Consider the following 24,858-nt stretch of genomic DNA (forward strand, 5'->3'; position numbering starts at 1 on the left):
GAAGGGACTCATGTTTGTGCAACAAGCACCCTTATGCACTGAGCCATCTCTCAGCCTTTGCTCAGTATGCTCAGCTGCATATTTAAAGTAAATACATAGCTGAGCATGGTGGCACAGACTTTAATCCCAGCACTTGGGAGGCAGAGGCAGGAGGATTAGTGTGAGTTCAAGACAAGCCTGAGACTACATAGTGAATTTCAGGTCTAGGCTACAGCAAGACCCTACCTCAAAAAACCAAAAATAAATAAATAAGGTATGTATGTAACTATTATGTATCATAGTCTCAGGCATTTATGCCAGAGAAATAAAAGCTTGTATTCACACAAATTTCCATAGCAGCCAATGACTCCAAATCAGAAACAATGCAGCTATCCTGTAACTAGAGAATGGTGAAATGCCTGTGGTACTTTCATGCTATGGACTACTACACCACAATTAAAAGAGCAAACTATTTTTTTACACAGTCACCTAATGTTCCATAATAATAAATTCACCAGAGAATTACTCTAACTGGGGAAAATACCCAAAGGTGACATACTGCATGGTTCTGTTTATATCTCATTCTTTCTTTTTAATTTTTTAATTTTATTTATTTATTTATTTGAGAGCAACAGACATAGAGAGAAAGACAGATAGAGAGAGAGAGAGAGAATGGGCATGCCAGGGCCTCCAGCCTCTGCAAATGAACTCCAGACGCGTGCGCCCCCTTGTGCATCTGGCTAACGTGGGACCTGGGGAACCGAGCCTCGAACCGGGGTCCTTAGGCTTCACAGGCAAGCGCTTAGCCGCTAAGCCATCTCTCCAGCCCTCATTCTTTTTTTTTAATATGTCTGTGTGTGGTATATATGGTGTGTGTGTGTATATATATATAATGTATGTGTATATATGTGCAGATGTATTTACCATGTGCACACAGGCAGAGGTCAGAGGATGACATCAGGTGTCCTTGTCTATTGCTCTTCTGCTGTGTGTCCTTGAGACAGAATCTTTCATTAAACCCAGAGCTGTCATTTTTTTTTTTATATACTCTGCTTTTTATGATGGTGCTGGGGATTGAACTCAGGCCCTCTCAGGCTCTCATGTTGGTGCAGCAAACACTCTTACTCACTGAGACATCTCCTCAGCCCCACAGCATTCTTTTTTTGTTTGTTTGTTTGTTTGTTTTTGTTTTTAGTTTTGCCACAGCATTCTTAAATGACAAACTTAGAGAACTAGAGAATAGATGAGAAGCTATTAGGAGTTATGGAGGAGATAAGGAGGTGGGAGGTATATGTGTGTGTATGAAGGGGAGACATGGGAGGTGCTTATGATGTTGGAATACTCCTTCCTTGACTGCATAACTGCTTGGTTGTTCTCTGATGTGTACACTCACAAGTTGTTGCCATTTGGAGAAACTTCGTAACAGGTCTTGGGAACCTTTCCTTTTTGCTATTTTTGGGTTTTTTTTTTTGAACATGAGCACAATGATTTTACAATAAAATATTGGGTTTAATGGTCCTCACTGCTGAGGTGATTAACAACTTATCAAAGTGATGTGAATACATGACTTCTGAGTGCTCAGCGCTAAACGAGACATCTCTACCATATTCTCCCAGTTTCAGGGAATGCTGTAGAAGAGGGTGGGAAGGATGGGGGATCCAGAGCATGGGGCAGAGTGTTGAGGAATACTGTCTTCCAGATATGAAGTGGCCATTGCATTCACGACCCCACAGTGGCTGTCATTACCTGCAAAATACTGGGCCCACCAACATTCCATCACATATACTGGAAGACAGAAAAAAGACATCAAAGTAGAAGAGGCACTAGTTGGAAAGAAGGAAGAGTTCAGTGGACAGAGGAGGAAGAAAGGACAAAAGAAGGCAATGGGGGAGAATTGTGATCAACATATGAAAATACTTCAATATGTATGAAAGTTGTTAGTAAGAAAGCTTTTTTTTTCTTATTTTATGAGAAAGGGGAGGGAGGGAGGGAGGGAGGGAGAGAGAATTGGAGTGTCAGGGCTTCTAGCCATTGCAATAGAACTCCAGATGCATGTGCCACCTTGTGAGTCTGGCTTAAGTGGGTTCTTGGGAGTCACACCTAGGTCCTTAGGTTTCACAGGGAAGTACCTTAACTGCTAAGCCATATCTCCATTCCCCCTCCCCAAAAAGCTTTTCCATTAAAAAAAATTAATTAAAATAAAACAGAGTGACCAGGATGGATGCACAGAGAACATTTGGACTAAGACTTGAAAAGGGTGATGGAGGGAGCCACACGTGTAGCTGAGAGTCAGTATCCCTGACAGAGGCTGTACTACAGAAGAATGCCTGGCCAACTCAGGGTGGCCAAGAGTTTTGAGTGTGAGAACACAGGTGATGAGTCAGATTTGTACCTGGGGTTACACTCTGCAGGCCTAAAAAGCTTGATAAGATCCCAGGCTTTCACTCTTCCTGGTCTGGGGACCACACATGATAGTCAGCTTCAGCCTTCATCTTCACATGTTGTCTGCTCTGTATGTCTATGTCTTTGTCTTAACTCCACTTACCTTCTTCCTACGACACCAGTCATGCTGGAGTACAACCCACCCTAATGACCTCACCTTGGTTACTCTTGCAATGATCTTATTTCCAAATAAGATCACACTCTTGGAATTAAGTTTTTAAGAGATCCTTTTGGCTGACAGAGTTCATCCCGTGTGCCTGGAGAGAAACAGCAATGAGTCAGGCCTGGGAGGCTTTCACTTATTGGGATGAAGTTGCAGATACTGCATCAGAGGAGGCACTCTGAGCTCATGTCCACACCCTGAGTCTGTTGACTCTGAGTCATTTCCACACCTTTGTAAACATGCTTTCTTTTGAGTATTTCTGTCACTGTTTTTTAAGTAAAAATTATTTTCAAGCTGATGCGGAAAAGTTCGAAGGATATGTGAACAAACATCTGTTCAACCCAGATAGAGCACCGATGATTGACTGAAGCAACAAATCCACTAAAGCCAAACGTGGTGACCCAGTGAGTTTATTGGAGTTACTTACAGGAATACTCATGAAGGATTGCTTACAGTAACATGCATGACTTATATTACACCACCACCAGGCCCACCTCAGCATGAGGATGGATGGCAAAATCTGCATCCTTGGGTCCCTTCCCAGCTTGCAGTCATCTCCGTGTTGAATCTCTTCTTAGCAATTGTTACTGCCTGTGTAACTTGGGGGATGGCTTATGACACTCCCAAGTTCCAGGAGCTTCCTGAGATGTGTGGGCTGTTTACTTGCTGGTTCTTGCAGGGTTTCCTTTACCTCTTAAGCTGCAAGGAGCCTCTTTCTGGGAAGGAATGTTTTAATTCTGAGGAAGTTGCTACACAACATGTGTTCCTATAGATCAGGCCATTTTGTCAGTGATCTCTATGGTAGATCATGTAGATCTGAATGTCTGGTCTTTACCCCTTCCCTCACCCTGTGGCCACCACACCTTCCAATTCAGTAGTAAATTGGGTAGGTAAGGACCAACCAGATCAAGGAATCTCAGGGAGCCAGTAGAATCTGGACTGGTTTGTGTAGGCAGTAGGGAGCTGTCTCCAGCTTCTAAGCAAAGGAGTGATATGAGAAACACAAGCACTCCTAGGGCTAGGCTGGACAAGACAGGATGAAAGTGACAGAATCCAGAACTGGGGATCAAGATGAGAGATAGATGACTTGATGCCTCCAGCCTTGAAAACGAGTGAGTGGTGAAGCTCTTCCCTAGGAGATGGTAAGGCTTAGATAACAATGGCTTGGTCTGGGATGAAACCCAGAGCATGCAGGCCAAATGAGGAAAGATAGCTTCAAGTGGAAGAGAAAGAAGGGCTTCAAACTTCCTTACGGAAATGACGGCGTTCCCACAGGAAGTCCTTCTGCAGATGGTCCTCTTCAGATGCAACCCTTTGTCCTGCTTCCAGTTCTGAAGCCTCAGATGGATGTCCTACAAAGAGGAGTGGGATGGAAAGGATTCAAGGGAAGTGGTCAGGCTGACAGACTGAAATGGGCATGGTCCTAGTCTCAGCAGACTTTCCATTGTAAATAAGATAGGAAACATGCAAGTCATTATCTCCAAGTCTTTCAACCTCTCCCAGGACACCAGGGCAATATTTATGTCATGGATCAGTAGCAACCAGAATCAAGGTTAGATTTGGAACTCTTTCATTTCGACTTTAGTTAATTATATGCTTGTTGCTAAATTAAATACTTGAAATAATTTCCTACTGTGAAAATATGAAGCTTCTAAGACTCAAATAAGTAGAAATTTTAAAGCAAAGACTTGAAATCTTAATAATTATCTTCACCTTCTGAAGAAATTTCTCTGCTTCTGATTATAAATGTCAAAATCATATTAATGCAGTGTTACTAAAATTAACTTCAATTGTAAGTACTCATTCATCTTCAAATTAATAAGATGTCATGCTTTAAAATAATGAAATGCTTTCCTTTGGAAATATATGTAAATAGGATTACTTGTTATGAAAGAATAAAGAAGAGGCTGGAGAGATAGCTTAGAGGGTAAGGTGCTTGCCTGAAAAGCCAAAGGACCTCACTTTGATTTCCTAGGACCCACATAAACTGGATGCACAAGGTGGAGCATGCTTCTGGAGTTGGTTTGCAGTGACTAGAGGCCCTGGCATGCCAGTTCTCTCCCCCCACCCTCTTTTTCTCTCTTTGCCTCTCTCTCTCAAATAAACAAAAGTAAAATATTAAAAAAAAAAAGAAAGTGAAGAAGGCAACAAATTCTCTGCTCTCAAAACAGCTATAAAACTGGACTGAGTGCTCGCTTCGGCAGCACATGTACTAAAATTGGAACGATACAGAGAAGATTAGCATGGACCCTGCATAAGGATGACATGCAAATTCGTGAAGCGTTCCATATTTTTATATGCCTTACTATTGTATTATATTACTGCTTTCCTGTGTATCTCAATAAAGCACGCAGTTATGTTACAAAAATAAAATAAAATTTAAAAAAACTGGACTGAATTGTCCAGAACAATCACATCACATAAATAATAACTGAGAGACTGTTATCCACAGACACACTCACACACCATGGATTTCTGGCACTCCCTTTCCATGTTAGCCAATCAGCATGCTTGCTCTACCAGGATAGGAATGATCTTCACTTATTGATAGAGTAGAAGGAAGGAACCCACAGCCAGCAGCATGCAGGGGTCACCTGCAGATCTGGTCTGAAGCTGCAGGTCTGCCTCAGATGAGGAGTATTGGATGAGACAGGAATTTAACAGGAAGGTCCTGGAAATGAAGTAATGTAAAGGGCTTTATTCCATGTACCCATGGCTGTATGAGAACCTATGAACCTGCACAGTGAAGACCCAAGAGGGCTTGATTTTAAAGAAACAGCTGGATCCAAGTTGAAAAATGCCCTACTTTTAATATATTCCATTTCAAACACAACCCCACCAGCCACAAAATGTAGTCTATGCCTAGTAATTGAGTGTCCTTTGAGCTATGTACACACACAGGTGGTGAACAAAAAGCCAGCTCTTCTCTACCTCACCCCCACCAAAAGAAAAATACACATAAGATGTTTAAAATTAAGCAGAAGTGGGCTGGAGAGATTTCTCAATGGTTAAGGCACTTGCCTGTGAAGCCTCAGGACCTGGGTTGGATTCCCCAGGACCCAGATAAGCCAGATACATAACGTGGCACATGCATCAGGAGTTTGTTTGCAGTGGCTGGAGGCCTTGGTGTGCCCTTTTTTTCTCTCTATCTGCCTCTCTCTCTCTCTCAAATAAATAAACAGACAAGTAAATAAGACATTTTTAAAAATTAAGCAGACGGATCAAGAGATGCATACCTCAGAGGGACAGATTCTACAGAGAGCTAAGACAAGTAATAAAAATATAAAACAGCAACAAGCAAGACTCTCAAAGGAGAAAGGGAAAATCAAATCCAGAGTTGGCACTATATATTACCTAAGACATCCATCTTTTAAAAAAATTTATGAGTCATGTAAAAAAAAATAAACTGCAACCTGTGGTCCTTAGCAGGGGAAAAAGTAGATGGAAAATCTCTGAGTGGCCCAGAGGTTGGATTAACAGACAAAGACGTCAAGGCTGATATTTTAAATATGTTGAATAAAAACTATGAAAATAACTCAAGAAGTAGAAATATCAATAAAGAAACAGGATTTTAAAAGAGAGAGCGAGAGAGAGAGAGAGAGGGGGGGGGGGGGAACCAGTTAAAATTCTAGACCTGGGAAGTATAATAGGGAAGTGAACTTGAGTAATATGGACCAGAAATAAATTTGAAATTTCAGAAGAATGTAGTGAAATTGAAGATAGGTAAAATGTTATTCAATCTGAAAAACAGAGAGAAAGAAACTGAGGAAAAGTGACAGAATCTCAGAGTCTCAGAGATGTCACCAAACATGCCAACTATATAAGTGAGAATTCCAAAATGACAGGAAGAGAAAAGAAGGAAAATTAACTACATAACAGCTGTAAATCTCCTAAATTTGAATGAGAAAACATTAATTTGAAGTCCAAAAATCCCAATAGATCCAAAGTTGGAAAAACAAAGAAATCTTTACTTAGTTGCATCAAATTGTTGAAAACAAAAGCCAAGAGAGAACCTTGAAAGCAACTGGAGAAAAGTTATCTCTAAAGAATCAAAATGCAAATAATGACTAAATTCTCATCCAAAACAGTGGAGGGCAAAAGGCAGTGAAATGACATATTCAAGGTATTGAAAGAAATAAGTGTCAACCAAAAAATTTATATCCAGAGCCAGGCATAGTGGTACATGCCTTTAATCATAGCACTGGGGAGGGAGGAACAAGTATGAGGATTGCTGTGAGTTCGAGACCAGGCTAAGACTACAGAGTGAATTCCAGGTCAGTCTGGACTATAGTGAGAGACCCTACCTCAAAAAAAAAAAAAAAAAAGATTTATACCCAGAAGAAGTAACATTAAAAAATAAAAGTGAAATAATAAACACATATTTTTGGATAAAGAAGGATTGAAACCCTGCTTTGCTAACAGACTTCTTGTACAAAAATTGTAATGGAAGTCTTTCAGTGTTGTTATCAGCTTTCTGTGACTTTAACAAAATACCAGAGATAGTCAAGTTAGGAGAAAAGGTGCTATGAAGTGGTTTCCTCTGGGCCTGACATGACCATAGACCATTATGGAGCAGAGGTTGCTATGGTGACATACAGAACACCTTGGACCTATAGTTATGTAATGAAATAAGCTAGGGCTATGATAATGACAATGGGCTGCTTCTACTCCTTTCAAGAGGTTCATGAGACTCTCCCCTGAGATTCCAGCCATCAACTCCCTCCTGCCCTTCAGCTGACATGGTCTTGGGCACTCTGGAGTATATAGCAAAGGGAAGGTTAGCTGAAGACAGTCCTCCACTGGTACAACTGTCATAAGGTTGCCCTTGTGCTGGGGTGGGATTTTATGGTGACACTGCTGCCTCTGCATCAGCCATGATCCTGTGAGTCACCACTTGCAATGCTCCCTAAGGAACCCCACAATTCCCTTCAGAAGCACTTCAGAAGCAATTCCCTAGTAATGTAAGAACCCAAATCTCAACAGTTCCTTTTAAAAATATTTTATTTATTTATTTATTTGAAGCAGAAAGAGAGAGGGAGAGAGAAGGCCTCCTGCCACTGCAAAGGACTCCAGATGCATGCACCACTCTGTGCATCTGGCTTTACATGGGTACTGGGACTTTGCAAGCAAGCACCTAAACCACTGAGCCATCTCTCTAGCCCATATCTCAGCAGTTCTACCACCTCCTCACTAGCACCAACCCTTAACACATGAGCCTTTAGAGAACATTCAGCATCCAAACTATAGCAGGTGGAATGCAAGAAAAGGTCTTACAACTAAGTTGAATCTGCAAAACAAGATGAAGAGGACTGTAATGGTAATTGTGTAACATTCTGTCAGACTTCATGAACGCAGATTTTTCTTCCATTAATTCTGTAAATGGCATAAAATTATGTGAATCACTATTTTGGGGGGGGTTCTAACTTATATAGGTGTAGTAATGCATGACAAAAGCAAGAAAGCCATGGGAAAATAGAGTTGTAACAGAAAGGTTGATATATTGATATGTTTATGAAGTTAGTATAAGCCTTAAATACATTGTGATGTGTTGAAGTACATGTTGTGCTGCCTAGAGCAAATGCTGAGGCAAGAACTCAAAATATTGTTTAAAAAATCAACAAAGGGTGGTCTGGAGGGATGGTTTAACAGCTAAGGCACTTACCTGCAAAGCCAAAAGACCCAGATTCAATTCCCTAGAACTCACATAAGCCATATGCACAAGGTAACACATGCATGTGGAGTTCATTTGCAGGGGCTAGAGGCCCTGGCACACCCAGTTTCTCTTTCTATCTCTCTCTCCTTCCCTCTCCCTTTTTCTCTGTGTCAAATAAATAAATAAATAAACCAAGGGGGTGTGCAGAGATGGCTTTGTGGTTAAGGCACCTCTGGCAAAGACAAAGGACCCAGGTTTGATTGCACAATACCCATGTAAACCCAGATGCACAGGGTGATTTGTGCATCCTGAGTTCACTGGCAGTGGCTAGAGGCCACTCCATTCTCTGTCCCTCTACCTGGCCCCCTGTCTCAAATAAATAAATAAATAAAACTAAAAACAATCAACCAAGGTATTAAAACACTCTACAAAATTATCTGATGACATAGAGAGGAAATAAAGAAAAAGCATGGAACAGGAAGCATGTAGAAAACAAATAGCAGAAGGACACATGTGAGCCCAGCAATTGTAACAATTACAGAAAGTGCAAATACCACAAATATTCCAGCCAAAACCCAGACATTGTGAGACCAGTAAGAAAGCACATCCAATATGTATTGTTTACAAGACATATGCTTCTAACCTGTGGTGGTGACCTTCTTGTTGCTGGGCCAAAGCACCCCACCAGAAGCAGCTGATGGGAGGAAAGCTTTTACTTTGGCTTATGGTCTCAAGGAGAAGCTCCAAGATGGCATGGCATGAGCAGAAGCTGGACATCACTTCACAGCAGGTGGGAAACAGCAGCAGGAGAGTGAACCAGATTCTAGCAAAGGGGAGCTTGCTATGACACCCCTGAGCCTATCCCCAGCAACACACCTCCTCCAACAAGGCTCTACACCAGCTGATGACCAAGCATTCAGAACACCTGAGTTTATGGAGGGCATCTCATTCAAAACACCTCATAAAGCTAAGGTTGAAGCCCAAAGTCTTGCCACTTATATTGAACATAATATTGAGGAATCTAGTCAGTGCAATAAAACAAAAAGATCAGTCAAAATTATTGGGTTCAGGATGTGGCAATAGAGGTAAGGGTGATCTGGCTGTGACATCTGGCACCCCTCTGATTGGCAGGGTTGATTTGGATGATCTGGCTGGCTGGGTGGGTGTTCCTTTCCTCCCTTACTGCTCCAAGTGCATCCCTCCTGAAGCTGCATGCTCAGTAAAAAGGATGACCTTCCCTGAACAGAGGAGGGCTGGTCTTCGGTCAACGGTGTATGAATAGCTGTGCTCCCCTGCTAGAACCTCTAACAAAGTTCTTAGGGTACTGGTGAGATGGCTCAGCAGTAAGGCACTTGTCTGCAAAGCCTAACAACCTGGTTTGATTCCCCAGTACCCACATAAAGCCAGATGCACAAAGTCCATCTGGAGTTTATTTGTAGTGGCTGGAGGCCCTGATGCACACCCATTTTCTCTCTTTTTCTCTCTCTCTTTCTGCTTGAAAATAAATTTAAAAAAATATTTTAAAAAATTATTGGATACAGACCGGAGAAGAACAATAAAGTTCTTTTTATCATTGAATGATCCGGTATATAGAAATATGTATGTATGTGCATGTATTTGTTTATGTATATACTAGTAGTAAGTTTGGCTATGATAAGAAGAAAAGATCAATACATATAATATAAAGGTTCCTTCATATTCATTCACATAAACAGTCCAAAAATGAAATTAAGAAAGTCCTGTTCATTGGAGGTTGGGGAGACGGCTCATCAGGTGCTTGTTGCGCTAGCGTGGGTCCTGAGTGTGAATCCCTAGTGCCTGTCTTAAGGTTGGGCACAGCAGCACATGCCTGCAATCCCAGTGCCAGAGACGCAGAGACAGCAGGATCTGTCCTGCTAGTCTAGCTGAATGGCTGAGCTCCAGGTTCGGTGAGAGACACTGTCCGAAACATAAGTTAGAAAGCAATTGAGGAAAACACCCAATGTTGGCCTCTAGCTTTCACACACATGTGCGCGCACACACATGCACTCACCCACATGTACATACAAGAACCCATATATGCACACACACACAGACACAAAGCAAATCCCATCCACAAGAATGTGGCACTTAGGAAGTTCTACCTAAGAATCACAAGACATGTTCATTGAAAAGCATAAACCATTACAAGAGAAACTAGAGGTTTAAATAAATGGTGGCGCATTCCAGGTTTTCAGATTCAAAGAAACACTATGATTAAAATGGCAGTTCTTGGCTGGGTGTGGTGGCACACAGCTACAATCCCAGCACTGGCGGGGCTGGGTCAGGAGGAGCGTGAGTTTGAGGCTGGTGGGGGGGCGGCTGGCTCTGCAGGTGGAAGGAGTTGGGGCAGGTTGTCCTGCTGTGAGTGAAGCTGAGATGTGTAGATTAAGTCTGAGCGGTCAGTAGGAACAGCACTAGTTAGCATGCATTCACTCAGGGAAGCACAGGGCATTCTGCCCCACTGCAGGCTCTGCCTCTTCCAGGGCGCATTCATGGTCTCCTTGTTAGCAAAGCCCCGAGACTGCTCTTTCCTAGCCTCCTAGCTCCCTCCTCACCCCTCCATGTCACCTGGCCACATCCTCACTTCCCTCCTATAGATTGCCCAAGGGTCAGCAGCCCAGCTACTAGCCTGCCATTCCTGGATGTGGGACTGAGCACTCACTTCCACTCTTCTGATCCATTTCTTTGAAATAAAAATCTGTACCCCACCACATTGTTACGTCGTATCAAAAGAAAAGAACACAGAGAGAAATAAGAGCATTTTCTATGTTATTTACCAGCAGTCCATAGCTGAGGCGTGTGAAAACTTGCAAAACCACAGTAGTCAAGAATGAAGGAGAAATGTGGTTTTCTGAGCTTTGCTGAAAAGAAGGTATTTCTTTGGTGGGGAAACATGCTTGAAATGGAAAGCCGCAGCTAAGACATGTGATTCTCATTACCAGCTATGTCCTTTCAGACAGAAGGCAGAAATAATTGGATCCATGTCTATTTTAATTACAACTCTCTGTCTTTAAAGAAATTGCCAGTGGAAATCTGCAAGCCACTACAAAACACCCTTCCAAATTCCCTGGATTTCACTGTGGCCTGCTGGATTTCCTTAAACAGGACCAAGGCCACCAGCCACAGGCCTTGTTTGTTATTGTTACCGGCCCAAAGCTTCCCTGCGAACAAAGATGACCTGATCTCTCTCTCTCTCTCTCTCTCTCTCTCTCTCTCTCTCTCTCTCTCTCTCTCTGTGTGTGTGTGTGTGTCTATTTGTCTGTACCCCTCTCTTCCCCATTCCACCCTTGCTCATTCTGTTTTTCCTTTGGAAATAAGAAGGGAGAAGTTTTACAGTTTGCCAGCTCCCTTCAACAAGAATAAGGAGACTGAAGTCTCCTGTGAATTATAGCAGCAGGCAGGGCCCAGAAGCTATTCCTGACACCCCTTCAGTGCTGGGTGGCTCCCCCAACTCTGTGGAGTCCTAGAATCTTGAGAAGTTCTTCAAAGCAGAGAGCGAGTTCCCTCTTCTTTCCTCCCACCAATCTCTGTCCCAAAGATACTCTTGGCCAAACTGAAAGGAACCAAGGCAAGGTAAATACCGCCGGAGGTCTAGGATCGCTGATCCCACGCCTCTGAGAGAGGAAACCAGTGGGTGTATGAGGTCCCTGCACCAGTCCTCTGCCATGGATAGACTGGCAATTCTTTGATCACAAAACACCCTCTGAGCCATCTTTCTGTTAAAGCTGAGCAAATAAAGAGAAGGAGCATAATTCATGTTGCCAGTAGCCTTTATTTGAGACTTGCAAAAACTGGCAAAACTACAATTGTCGAGAACAAGGGAGCCCCAGTTTTGTATGGTGGTCTCCGGGTGTTTCCAGGTTCCTGGTGTCTTACTCATAGAATTGAAGAAAGGCTCACACAAGTACTTAAGCAGCAGGAGCCTTTATGAAGAGCAAAGCGATAGAAAAGGTTTGAATACACTGCCAAAGGGATGGGCAGGCTGCTCAAGGGCAGAGTACTCCAGGGCACCAGGGAAGCCGTCTGGACTTTTCTTTATAAGATTTTAAAGGGAAGATGGGCCAGTTACTAGGGGTGTAGTTTGGGCGGTGCTTTGGCTTGACTGACAGGTTTAGGTGATATAATTTTTCTCTACTGTGCATGTTCCTTCCCATAATGCATCTGATTTTAATTATATACTTACCCAGTTATACATAAGCATAAGATGATAACTAGGGGTTTCTCTGTCAAAGTTCACTTAAAGGACATGGTTTGCCTTACTGTGCATACACCACAAATAAATCCAGGGTGGATGCCCACTGTTGTTCTGGTCCTGAATCTACTTAAGAGCAAATAATGGTTACTGAGAAGAGGAGAAACCTAGTTCATCATATGGAGCGGGGTGTGCCCACAGCTCAGTGCAGTTGGGGTCCCAGGTTCCCAAAGGCTACTAGGGCCATTATTTATGAGAGGGTATGTTTATTGCCAAAGCCAAGAAGTGTCCCTAGTGGCCAAACTATTTCCCATGCTTGCCTGCCTCCATTTTCTGTTTTAAAATTAAAACTCAGATCAAACAAGAGAGTTCTGCCTGCTTTGATTTTCCCTGCACTTAAATGTCTTTTTCAAAACCTCTAATTCCACAATTGCTTGAAAGTCATATTGATAGTCAGGCATGGTGGCTTGTGCCTTTAATCTCAGCGCTTGGAAAGCTGAGATAGGAGGATAGCTGGGAGTTTGAGGCCAGGCTGGGGCAACAGAGTGAGTTCCAGGTCAGCCTGGGCTACAGTGATACCCTACTTCAAATAAACCAAGGAGAAACAAAAAATAAAAAAGTCAGAGGCCAGGGATATTAATCAGTGGTTGAAGGTGCTTGCTTGCAAACCTGGTGGCTCAGTTTCAGTTCTTCAGTACCCATGTAAAGCCAGATGCATAAAGGGGCAATATGCTTTTCGAGTTCATTTGCAGTGGCAAGAGGCCCTGGCACACCCATTCTCTCTCTGTCACTGCAAATAAATAAATAAATAAATAAAATGTTTAGTTTTTTTAAAGTTGCCTTGATGTGGAAGTAGAAGTATATATGTTTAGTTGGTTCCTTCATGCAAATGAAAGGGAAGTATGCATGGATACACACTCATATGTATCAAGACAAACAAAGAGTAAAGCATTGCTGGGTAGAAAAACTAAACAGCAGGTTTGCATTACATTAATTATATGGTTTGAGACTATAAGAAAATACATGGGTGAGAAACATCAGAGTGGAAGTCTTACAAATAGTTTCTAAATTAACCTTACAATTAAGAAGCTTTCGCAAGTGAAGAACAGGCTACGGCTGTCGGGGGCAGTGCGTGTGCGCCCGCACGCTTCAGTCAGCACGCCTGTGCTCAGCTATCCCACAGCAAGGTGGGTTTGGAGAAAACCTGGGTCAAGACAGATATTTCAGGATGGTGGAGATGGCTCAGCAGGAAAGAGGCATAAGAGTGCTTGTGGTGGCTGGGTGTGGTGTTGCATGCCTTTAATCCCAGCACTTGGGATGCAGAGGTAGGAGGATCACTGTGAGTTCGAGGCCACCCTGAGACTACATAGTAAGTTCCAGGTCAGCCTGGGCTAGAGCAAGACCCTACCTTGAAAAACCAAAAAAAAGAGTGCTTATGGTGCAAACATGACAATCTTAGTTGGATTTCCAGAACACACATAAAAAGCGGGGTATGGTCACACATGCTTGTAACCCCAGTTCTGAAGATTTCTGGACATCATTCTGACTCCCAAGTTAGCCAGTCTGAACAGTGAGCTCCAGGTTCAATGGAAAACTGTCTCGAGCAAGTAAGGTGCACAAGGAGGACATCAGGCACCACCCCTTGGCTTAAACACACATGCACATGGGATGCAGGCATCTCTACACCCAACACACCACGTACCCCTTCCCCAGAACAGGTACTTTATTCCTAGAAATGATGCCTGCAAATGGCTGGAGCCATCCAACCGTGTGTCTGTTTATGCCATCAACAAGGGTGTTTGCTGTGGTGCTGTGTTCCAGTTGTTCTTTCATGCACTCCCTAATAAATCTGAAAACATGAATTTGACATTTCCCAATGTATCCAAAGAAGAAACAGGGCTGGAGGGCTGGAGAGATTTCTCAGTGGTTAAAGGCACTTTCTGCCAGCCCAGTTCAATTCCCCAGTACCCACATAAATCCAGATGCACAAACAAAGTACTACGTGCAATTGTATTTGTTTGCAATGCTTGCAAAAGCCCTTGGCAATTCTCTCTCTGCTTGCAAATAAGTAAATAATAATTTTTTAAATAAGAAGAAATTAACTAAGTAATAAAATACCTTGCCCAGAAAGTCCAGGTAAGATGGTGGCATAGTAGCTATGCCAAAGCAGCATAGGGAGGGAAATAAGCAGAAAAACAACAAAATATACGCTTCTACTGAGAAGTGAAGGTATATAAGTTATTATCAACCACAGCAGATAAGCAGGAGAGACTAAGACCTTCCAGAAAGAGGAAACCAGCCAGAAACCTGTGGCACTGGTTTACTGCTCCTTCCCACCAGCCCAGCTAGAGCACAGCTGCAGGAGCAGAAACCAGATGGAGCGATTTTTCACTTTCATCAGCCTCCTCCCAAAGTCAAGAAACCTGAAAGGGAAGAAGCATGGACCAGCTGCACAGCTGCTGAAGGAGAACACAAAAGCTGAACAGAAGTGGTACAACTCCAGGCATCTTGCACGGCCTCCCATCCCCCAGTCATTGGTGCCGTGAACCACTGGAAATCCCCCCTTCCCCCACCAGGGTGCACAGAACCTTGCACAGCCAATCAGAACACAAGATCCACAGCACAATACAGAGGGATCCAGCTGGGCAGGCAACATTGGTGAGATTGGAAGCCATCCCCAAAGGCAACAGGGCCTACTTACACAAAGGCAGGTACAAAGGACTACACTGGCAGTACTAATCTCTCTTTTCTTGTCAGGGTAGGTTATGTGTTACATATTCTTGGTTGGCTTTACTATTCTCAAATAAGCTGTATTTTGGTGTTGACTATTGTTGCCTTTGATATTTCCTGATTCATAAGGACTTTGTCTTTTTCTTCTCTCATTATTGGAGACAGGTTCTGACTTGGTCTCAGGCTGACCTGGAATCCATTTCAGACCAGAAATCTTAGCCTCCTAGTTGACAGAATTAAGATTATGGGGCAACATACACACTTAGGGACCTTGTATTTAATAGATTATCTGTTTGTTTTAATCCCCACTCTTGTATAAATACTCTCTGCTGGTTTGGATTGAATATGTATATTGCTCAGTTGAATTTTAGAAATTGCCTGAAAATTGTTCCACCCAGGCTATTAGACTGAATAGTGAGCAAACTCACACTTAGGATCACTTCTGCTGTTTTTTGGAGTATAAGAGCTACACTTGGTACTTTAAACTCCCATCCCAAAGATATATAAAGCTGGATTTACACAGCTGAGAACACTACAGATAACTAGAAAAACCAAGCATCAAATTAACTCAAGATGCAAAAATCTCTACATTATAATACAAAAAACACAAAACAATCAAGACAATACAATCCCCCCCAAATCATAAAACCATCAGAAATGATGCAAAAGTGAGACTGTTTTAGATGAAATGCCCGATTTCAAATAAAAAATGATTTGAGTAGCTTCTACACTCAAAGAAATCAAAAGAATCAAAGAAATAAACTCCTGAAAGACAATATAGGAAACAAAGACAAAAACAAAAACAAAAAAAAAAATAAGGAGGTCAATGCAAGACATGAGTAAGTAAATAAAAATAATGAAAAAATACCAATCAGAAATATTAGAAATGAAAAACAGAGTAAGTCAAGTAGCAAACTCTATATATAGAAAGCCTCACCAGTAGAATGGATGAAGGAGAGGACAGACTATCTAAACAAGAAGAGCAGGTGGCAGATCTAATACAGTCCAAAACAGAGAAAGAAAAACTAATAGGAAGCTATGAATGGGAAATTAAGACATTCAGGACACTATGAAGAGATCAAACATAAGAACTCAGGGCATAGTAGAAGGAGAAGAATTTCACTCCAAAGGCATTGCAGATATTTTCAATAAAATCATAGAAAACTTCCCCCAAATAGGTAAAGTGATGCCAATGCAGATACAGGAAGCCAAACAGACAAAATTAGGAAAGAACCTCTCACTATACTATTATTATTATTGTGTATTTTTTATTGAAACCTCTATAATTATAGACAATAAACCCTGGTAATTCCCTCCCCCTCACATTCCCCTTCACAACTCCCTCCATCATATCCCCTCCCCCTCTAAATCAGTTGTTTCTTTATTTTGATGTCATCATCTTCTCCTCCTATCATGAAGGTCTTGTGTAGGTTGGTGTCAGGCACTGTGAGGTCATGGGTACCCAGGCTATTTTGTGTTTGGTGAGGTAATTAAACCAAAGGTTACCTTATTTATTTATTTATTTATTTGAGAGTGACAGACACAGAGAGAAAGACAGATAGAGGGAGAGAGAGAGAATGGGCGCGCCAGGGCTTCCAGCCACTGAAAACGAACTCCAGACGCGTGCTCCCCCTTGTGCATCTGGCTAACGTGGGACCTGGGGAACCGAGCCTTGAACCGGGGTCCTTAGGCTTCACAGGCAAGCACTTAACCGCTAAGCCATCTCCCCAGCCCGGCTCTTACATTCTTTCTGCCATCTCTTCTACAAAGGGCCCTGAGCCTTGGAAGGTGTGATAGAGATGCTTCAGTTCTGAGTGCTCCTTTGTCACTTCTCAGCACTATGGTGCCTTCTGAGTCATATCAAGGTCATTGCCATATGAAGAGAAGCTGCTCCAGCCAAAAGTGAGAGTAACATTAATATATGGGTATGAACATTAAGAAAGTACTTACTGGGGAGTTTGGTGAGCATAATATATGCATTTAGCAAGACACTAGCAGACATTACACCCCTAAGGCTTATGACATCCCTTCCCATCATAGGTTTTCATTATCAGGTATGTATTCCCTCCCATGGAGTGGGCTTCTAATCCAATTAGAGAGCAGTTGGTTTCCCCATGACAGACATGCAACTATTGCACTCATTGGCTCATTTGACCTGGATGACCCATCTTAAGGCTTACAGTGTCCACTGTTGATTATCTCCACTGGTGACTTCTCTCTTTCCCATGGAGCTGCATGCAACATAACTTTTCTACGTTTCTGTTATCTGGTCTACACAGAGGAGTTTTTCAGCTCAATTCCAGCAGGACTTCTCAGTGACCCTGCAGAGTCTTCATCAATAGGGACTTACCATCCATTTTTGTTGGGAAACCAAGAGCCTTGGCAATGGCCTGTAATGTTTTGGGGGAAATCAAGGACCTCTCTGGCCAACAACTCACTGGACGGTATCCCATCCCTGGCACTGAAAAATTTCTAGTAATAACCTATGGCTTTTGGGTGTGCCAATGTCCAAAAAAGTAGACTTCCATATATCTTATTAACCACTTAAATAGACCTATAACAAATATGGAGATCCAAGCAGTTATAAAAAAAAAAATCACCCAAATGAAAAAAGACCAGGCCCAGATGAATTCACTGGTGAATTTTACCAGACTTTCATGGAACAACTAACACCAAGACTTCTCAAACTTTCCCATAAAATGGAAAAGGAAGGAATTCTACGAAACTCCTTCTACGAAGCCAGCATTACCTGGATACCAAAACCAGACAAGGACAGAAGAAAAAAAGAAAACAACAGAGCAGTCTCCCTCGTGAACACAGATGCAAAAATTCTCAACAAGATATTGTCAAACAGAATACAAGACTAAACCAAAAAGAACATTTACCCTGACAAAGTAGGCTTTATCCCAGAGATGCAGGGATGGTTCAACATGTGCAAATTTATAAATGTAATACACTATATAAATGGACTAAAGGACAAAAATCACATGATAACCTCAATATATTCAGAAAAGGCATTTGACAAAATCCAACCTCCCTTCATCAGAAAAGTCCTACAGAAACTGGGAATGGAGGGAACGTATGTCAGGACAATAAAGGCTATTTATGATAAACCTACAGCCAACATAAATGGGAAAAAACTTTGACACTTTTCCACTAAAATCAGGAATAAGACAAAGGTATTCACTGTCCCCACTTTTATTTAATATAGTACTGGAAGTCTTAGCTATAGCAATGAGGCAAGAGACATAAAAGGGATACAAATTGGAAAGGAAGAGATCAAACTATCATGTGCAGATGATATGATTCTATACATAAGAGGCCCTAAGGACCCTACCAGCAAACTTTTAGAGCTGATAAAAACTTTTAGCAATGTAGCAGGATACAAAATAAACACACAGAAATCAGTAGCTTTCCTACATACTAACTAAAAACATGCTGAGGATGAAATCAGGGAATCACTCCATTCACAATTGCCTAAAAAAAATTTAAAAAGTACCTTGGAATAAACTTAACCAAGGAAGGGAAGGATCTCTACAATGAAAAATTTTAAAGCACTCAAGGCAGAAATTGCAGAAGACCCTAGGAAATGGAAAGACATCTCATGTTCTTGGATTGGAAGAAATAATATAGTGAAAATGTCAATCTTACTAAAAGTAATGTTTACATTTAATGCAATCCCCATCAAATTCCCAATGACATTGTTCATGGAAATAGAAAAAAACAACACTAAAATTCATTTGGAAGCACAAAAAAAAAAAAAAAAAAACCCTCGAATATCCAAAACAACTTTGAGCTACAAAAATAAGGCTAGTGGTATCACCATACCTAACTTTAACCTATATTACAGAGCCATAGTAACAAAAACAGCATGGTACTGGCACAAAACAGATATGTAGATCAATGGAACAGAACAGAGAACCCAGATGAAAACCCAGGCAGCTATAGCCACTTGATCTTTGACAAAAATACTCACTGGAGAAAAGACAAATTCTTTAACAAATGATGCTGTGAAAACTGGATATGTATCTGTAGAAGGATAAAAATAGATCCTTATCTTTCTCCATGCACAAGAATCAACTGCAAATGGATCAAACAACTTAATATCATACCTGAAACTCTGAAAAAGTAGGGGAAACCCTTCAACATATTGGCATAGGCAACTACTTTCTGAATGTAACTCTCACTTTTGGTTAGAGGAACTTCTCTTTTCAGATGACAGTGACCTCTGGGAGGACTCAAAAGTCACCATAAGCTTGGCATGGTGGCACACACCTTTAATCCTAGCACTCTGGAGGCAGAGGTAGAGGATCACCATGAGTTTGGGGCCACCCTGAGACTCCATAGTGAATTCCAGGTCAGCCTGGACCAGAGTGAAAAACCCTACCTCAAAAAACTAAAACTAAAAAAAAAAAAAAAAAAAAGTCACCATAGTGCTGAGAAGAAATGATGGAGGAGTGCTCAGCATTGAAACATCTCTATCACACCTTCCAAGGCTCAGGGTCCATTGTAGGAGAGGTTGCAGAAAGAATGTTAAAGCCAAAGAAAGGGTAGGACTCCTTACAATATACTCTTCCACACACAAAATGGCCTGGATATCCATGACTTGCAATACCTGGCTCTACCTATACAAGACCATTATAGTAGGAGGAAAAGATGATGACATCAAAATAAAAGAGAGACTGATTGAGAGGGGGGATGGGATATGATAGAGGGTGGAATTGTGAAGGGGAAAGTGAGGAAGGAGGGAATTTTCATGATTTATTGCCTATAATTATGGAAGTTGTCAATAATAAAAATAAATTAATTAATTTTAGTTAGTTTAAAAAGCTACATTGCATGCAGCTACATGGGATTGAGAGAAGTCATCAGTGGAGATAAACAGCAGTGGACACTTCAAGCTTTTTAAGTTGAGTCAGCCAGGCCAAATGAGCCCATGGGTGCAATAGTGGCATGTCTGTTATGGGGAAATCACCCACTCTATAATTGGACTGGAGGCCCACTTCACAGGAGGGAATGCATGCATAATATTGAAAACCTATGATGGGGGAAGTCATGAGCCCTAAGTTTCTAATGCCTGCTGGTGTCTGGCTAAATGCATATGCTATGCTCACTTTTGTTTAAAGAAGCTCTTTTCAGATGGTAGTGGCCTCTGGGATGACTCAAAGAGCAACATAGGGCTGAGAAGAAGTGATAGAGGAGTGCTCAGCACTGAAACATCTCTATCACCCCCTCCAAAGCTCAGGATCCATTGCGGAAGAGGTGGCGGTAAAAATGCAAGAACCAAAGGAAGGGTAGGACTGCTTTTACAATGCCCTCTTTCAGACACAAAATGACCTGGATATCCATGACCTCACAGTGCCTGGCACTATCTACACAAGACCAGCATAATAGGAGGAAAAGATGATGACATCAAAATAAAAGAGAGACTGATTGAGAGGGAGAGGGGATATGATGGAGAGTGGAGTTGTAAAGGGGGAAGTTGGGGGGAAGGGAATTACATTTTATTTTCTATAATTATGGATGTTGTCAATAATAAAAAAAACAAATAAATAAAATAAATACCTTGCTCAACACATTTTCACCTGGGTGTGTGCCCTTGTTCTCAGCAGGCATGACTGACCTGTAAGGCAATGTGGCCTTTTGTGAGCAGACTCCCTGAGATGGGATGCTGGGTTCCTGCTTTCCTCCTGATGGCTCCTCTGGCCTGTCTCTGCAGAAGCACAGCAACAGTGTGAGGCAGTTACCTCACTGGGTGGGTCAAAAGCTGTCATCACTGACTTTCCCACCATGGGCGCTCAGGGACATGACTGAATTTGTTTAGAGAGAAGAAAGGTCCTCGTATCCTGCCTTCTCCAAGCAGATACTAAATATAGCCCAGACTTAGAATCATAAAAAGGCATTTCTCAGCTTTCTCTGCAACTTTCACATAGGGAATTTCTATTTCTTTTCTTCATACAGGAATTCTGAGACTTTCCCCTGATGTCTCTGTGTAGAACTTGAATCCATTCTTTCATGTTTCTTTCCAGATTCTGTTACTATATTGCTTCTCCTGGCTTCAATCCCCAACCATATGCCTAAAACCTATGAATAAGTAACTAAGTTATGATAAACAGCCTTCCAAACATGCTTATGTCCTAGTATATGGAAACTGAGAGTATATTAGTAAATTGATTACTTTTCTTGTTGGTATGGCTAAATAGCAAATAAGATGCATCTTAGGGAAGGAAGGGTTTATCTGGGGCTTGTGGTTTGAGGGGATACAGTCCATCATGACGGAGAGGGCATAGTAACAGACAGTTTCATGGTGGCAGGCTGCAGGAGTTTGAGGAGAATGGTGACATTGTCACAATAGTCAGGAAGCAGAGAGAGACTGGGGCTGGAAATAAGGCCTGGCTATAAACCTTAAGGCCCACTCCTAGGCACCTACTTCCTCCAGCCAGGCCCCTCCTCCTTTTAAAACAGCACTAGCAGCTGTGGACCACATTTTCACAGATAGGAGCCTGGGGAGGTCGTGTCACAAGCAAGCCCTAATAGTTACATTATGGAAGGCTGCAGGTTGTATTGGTCCTTGTAACACTTCTAAAAGACCCCTCCTCTACAGCACAGTTCCTGTAGCTCAGAGACACTGGCAGCACAGTGTCTCTCCTGAATCCAGGTGTATCTGTGCATCTCCTTACAAAGACAAATATCCCTTAGAACAGGACACCAAGACCTTTTGTACCTAGATGACATACAAGTGAACATGGAACCCCAATAGACCTGGCTGCATTTCTGTTTCCCACTACTCTTGTCTCCAGGAAGGTAATGCTTTATAATAAGTTTTCTGGAAACAAACTTCCGAAGGTTTTTTTTTTGTTTTTTGTTTTTTTTTTTGTGGATGTGTATGTGCAGCTTTTACATGGCTACTAGGATAGAACTTGGATCTTCATGCTTGCATAGCAAACACTGTTAGCTACTGAGCCATCCCCCTAACCCTGATGATGGATTTTGTTTTCTGTGTAAGGGTCAAGGGTGTAACTGAATGGTAGAGTGATGGCCTAACATGCACAAGATCCGGGGTTCTATGTCCAGCACTAGAAAAGAACAAAAATGAAGTCCAGGACTTGTGGTTGGATGTTTGGTCAGCTGCTGGGTCATCTTGTGGTGGCATTAAAGGAGTGGTGTAGAGGTTTGAAGTCCTTCTCCTTTCAGGAGAAAGGTCTGACATGTTGGCTTCATTAGAGATATTCAGAAATGAGAAAAAGAAGGCACCCCAGAGTTCAGACAGCTCAGAACAAGGCAGACATCGGACTAGTCATCAGCAACTACTTTAGACGAGGAGATCATAGAAGGATAGGTTGAATGTGTTGAAAGAAAAAAAATTATCTCAATCTTAAAATTTATACCCAGCTGTATTGTGAGAAATAAAAAATATCCAGTGCTAGAGAGGTGGCTCAGCAATTCAGTTAGTGGCTTACAAAGCTTAATGACCTGGGCATGATTCCCTTGTACCAGGATGCACAGGGTGGTGCATGCATCTGGAATTTGTTTGCAATGGCTGGAGGCCCTGGCACATGCATATTTATTCTCTTTCTCTCTGTCTGTCTGTCTATATCTCTCTGCTTTAAATAACATTTTTTTAAAAAATGAAATAAAAATATTTTCAACCACACAGAGTTTCAAAGCTTTAACACATACAAGATTTTTTTTTCTTTTTTTTTTTTTTTTTGCTGACCTGAAACTCATTATGTATTCTCAGGGTGGCCTCAAACGCACCGTGATTCTCCCACCTCTGCCTCCTGAGTGCTGGGATTAAAGGCGTGCGCCACCACACCCGGCTCTTAAAACTTTGAAGAACAGTGCGCGGCGCAGCGGGTCTCCCGCAGCCCGTGGCCCTCCGCGTGGAACACCTCCAGAGCCGCGGCTGGTTGCACAGCTTCCTCCAGGCCTGGCTGGGTGACGTGACACCAAGCCAGTCTATCAAAACCTGCGGCAGAAAGTGTATAATTTTGTGCGGACACATCTGGACAAACAAGAATGGAGCTCTTCAATGAGCAAGAACCAGTTAGAAATGGTCTTAGGCAGTGGGCGCTTCAGTCAGGCGTGCTGGAAGCAGGCGTGGACGGGATTATCTCTCACGTGGTGGATCCCAAGATGAGCCACATTTTCTGGCCTAGGCTCCAGCGAGAAATTCATGAGTTCCTGGTGGCCAAGAAGAAGGTCGTGGTGCCAGACCCCCTTCCAGAGTCGGAGGGCCTGGACCCTTCTGCTCCATCCCAGGATGCCTCCTGAGAATATGCTGGACACCTTTGGAAATCCGCATTATTGGAGAAATGGATTCCTGCTTCAAACGAGTACAACTTCGGTAGACCAGAGCCACTGCTGTCAAGATTTCGGCCTTGACTGTGGGGCAGTGTCCAGATTAAATGGGGAGCAAGCCTGTCCAAGGGTGTGTCACCCAGTAGACACTACCGAAGTCTCAACACTACTGCCACCTGGGCTGTCCTGAAACAAGCCTTTCTCCTTGAACTTGGACCTGCCTGCAGATGTTAACATTTAGGCAGAAGCTAGACTGACAGGACGCACAGTCCCAAAGGAAACTTGTAAGAACAAGGCTTGCAAAGGTGGGTGGGCCAGGCTATCTGACAATACTTTCGATATTGTAGCCCAGTTACTGTTGCAGTCAGGTTCCCATTGCTGTAGAAATCACCCAACCAAGAGCATCTTGTGGAAAAGAAAAAAGAGGGGGGGTTATTTTGGCTTACAGACTCGAAGGGAAGCTCCATCATGGCAGGGAAAAACGATGGCATGAGCAGAGGGTGAACATCAGCCCCTGGCCCACATAAGGTATACAATAGCATCAGGAGAGTGTGCCAAGCCCTGGCAAGGGGACACTGGCTATAATACCCATAAGCTCGCCCTCAACAATACACTGCCTCCAGGAGGCATTAATGTCCAATTGCCGTCAGCTGGGGAGACTAGCACTCAGCACCTACGTTTATGGGGGATACCACAGTTACAAACTGGAATATACAGGCAATTAGCAGCAGAGAGCCTTAATGTTGCTGTAATCTTGTGCCTGGGTCTTCTAGCCCATTTACTTGCCTTTGCCAGAGGTTGCAGAACTCGAAGCCCTCGAGTGAACAAGAAGCTCCAGTATGAGGTGTCAGGAAACCCAGGTGGCCTCCAGCCACTGCACAGGAGCTCCAGACGCATGCACCACCTCGTCCATTTGGCTTACGTGGGTCCTGGGGAATCAAACCTGGGTCCTTTGGCTTTGCAGGCAAGTGCCTTAACCACTAAGCCATCCCTCCAGCCACCTATAAACATAAATTTTACTGTTGTGTAAATAGGCAAGTTTCCTATTTCCTTGTGTCTCCTCTCAAAGATGACTAAGAAACCAGGGATCATCTTACAGTAGAAGAAAGAATTTGACATACAATCTGGTAGGTGACAGCTTTAAAGGCATTATATGTAGAGGAGAGCACTTGAGTTCTATGGAAGCAGGACAATCAGGGGTACAAGTCTCAGCTACACAGGGAGTTAGAGGCCTGTGGTGGTTTGATTCAGATGACTCCCATAAACTTACATGTTCTGAATGCTAGGTTCCCAGCTGATGGAGATATGGAAATCAATGCCTCCTAGAGGCAGTGTATTGTTGGGGGCGGGCTTATAACCAGTTTCCCATTGCCAGTG

General features: G+C 42.6%; 1 long non-coding RNA gene and 1 other non-coding gene across 2 annotated transcripts; one reads left to right on the forward strand and one right to left on the reverse strand.

The window, feature by feature from the left end:
* Positions 1–3,194: 3,194 nt before the first annotated feature.
* On the reverse strand, positions 3,195–20,919 carry LOC123455040. Its single transcript, XR_006633657.1, has 3 exons — positions 20,804–20,919; positions 3,838–3,936; positions 3,195–3,300 (listed from the first exon to the last, which is right to left on the reverse strand). It is a non-coding gene; the product is annotated as an uncharacterized LOC123455040 (long non-coding RNA).
* On the forward strand, positions 4,773–4,879 carry LOC123455259. Its single transcript, XR_006633796.1, has one exon. It is a non-coding gene; the product is annotated as a U6 spliceosomal RNA (small nuclear RNA).
* Positions 20,920–24,858: the final 3,939 nt, after the last annotated feature.

This window comes from Jaculus jaculus, chromosome 15 (genome assembly GCF_020740685.1).
Source record: "Jaculus jaculus isolate mJacJac1 chromosome 15, mJacJac1.mat.Y.cur, whole genome shotgun sequence".
NCBI classification, from domain to species: domain Eukaryota; kingdom Metazoa; phylum Chordata; class Mammalia; order Rodentia; family Dipodidae; genus Jaculus; species Jaculus jaculus.